At 59.2% G+C, this 1,035-nt stretch overlaps 1 protein-coding gene across 1 annotated transcript in view; it reads left to right on the top strand.

Annotated features, from left to right (window-relative positions):
- Positions 1-1,035, top strand: part of FCHO1 (FCH domain only 1) — an 11,880-nt gene that overhangs the window by 319 nt on the left and 10,526 nt on the right. The gene's annotated exons all lie outside the window — the stretch shown is intronic.

Here is a 1,035-nt window from a genome sequence, read left to right on the forward strand (position 1 = left end):
TGGGTCACCTTCCTGGGGGGCACAGGGCTGGTGGGACAATCTTGGCCACCCCAGGGTGGGGGTCCCATCCCCGTGGGGCAGCGCCAGGGCTTGTGCCCAGGCTCGGGGGGCTGCGATGGCTGCTCCTCCGGCACTACAGCCATGGGCTTTGTCCCTGGCACTGTCGTCGTCCCCCTTCCCAGTCATGGCCAGACCCCGTGGCCACCGAGAGCGGTTTTGTGTCGTCGTGTGTGTCCCCCCCGTCATGTACAGCAGCTGGGGGGGGCTTTCCTCTCCATCGGGCTGAGACCTGGCAGCTTGCTGCACTGATGGCTCTTCCCTCCCCAGCAGCAGGGGCTGCGGGGCCTGACCCTGCACCCCAGCTGGTGGGGCGGGGGGGGGGACACAACTGGGGAAGGCAGCTTTCCCCCCCCATCATCCACCCCCAAGCCCTCGAGTTGCTGGAAGGCTGTTAAGAAACCAAATGTCACGTGCAATTTTTAAGGGGTTTTGTGAGTGGAGAGCGGGGACGGATGGGCTGGGGGGGGGTGCAGGATCTGCCCGCCCTGGCTGGGGCAAACACTAACCCATTTTGTAGGAGGCTCCTCGCTGGCTCTTTTTGTAATGACTTTTTAAGAAAAAAAGAAGAGAAAAAAAAAAAAGAAAGAAAGAAAACAAACAAAAGTGAAAACTGAACAAAACCAAACCTGGTCTGGAGGGAGGTTATTTATCTGTGGACTCCCCCCCAGCCCCCCCACGCCATCCCGGGCACCAGCTTGCAGCCGTGGGGGCTTTTACCTTGGATTGTATTGTCCTACGTGTTCGGGGAGGGGGGGGACTGAATGTTTCACCTGTAGTGCTTTATATATTTTTTCTTAGCTGGAAGCTGGTTTGGAGGTTGGGGGGGGGGAAATTGTAGCCCCCCCAGCCCCTGCCCACGGACGCCGGCACGCTCCCCGTCTTGCACGCCACGTTCCCGTTTGGCAAATGTGTTGAAAATGAGCATTAAAGAGAGGATAGCTCCCGGCTGCTCTCTGCCTCCTGTGTTTGGGGGGC

The sequence above is a fragment of the Haliaeetus leucocephalus genome, unplaced genomic scaffold, assembly GCF_000737465.1.
Source record: "Haliaeetus leucocephalus isolate CR32 unplaced genomic scaffold, Haliaeetus_leucocephalus-4.0 Scaffold164, whole genome shotgun sequence".
Classification (NCBI taxonomy): Eukaryota; Metazoa; Chordata; class Aves; order Accipitriformes; family Accipitridae; genus Haliaeetus; species Haliaeetus leucocephalus.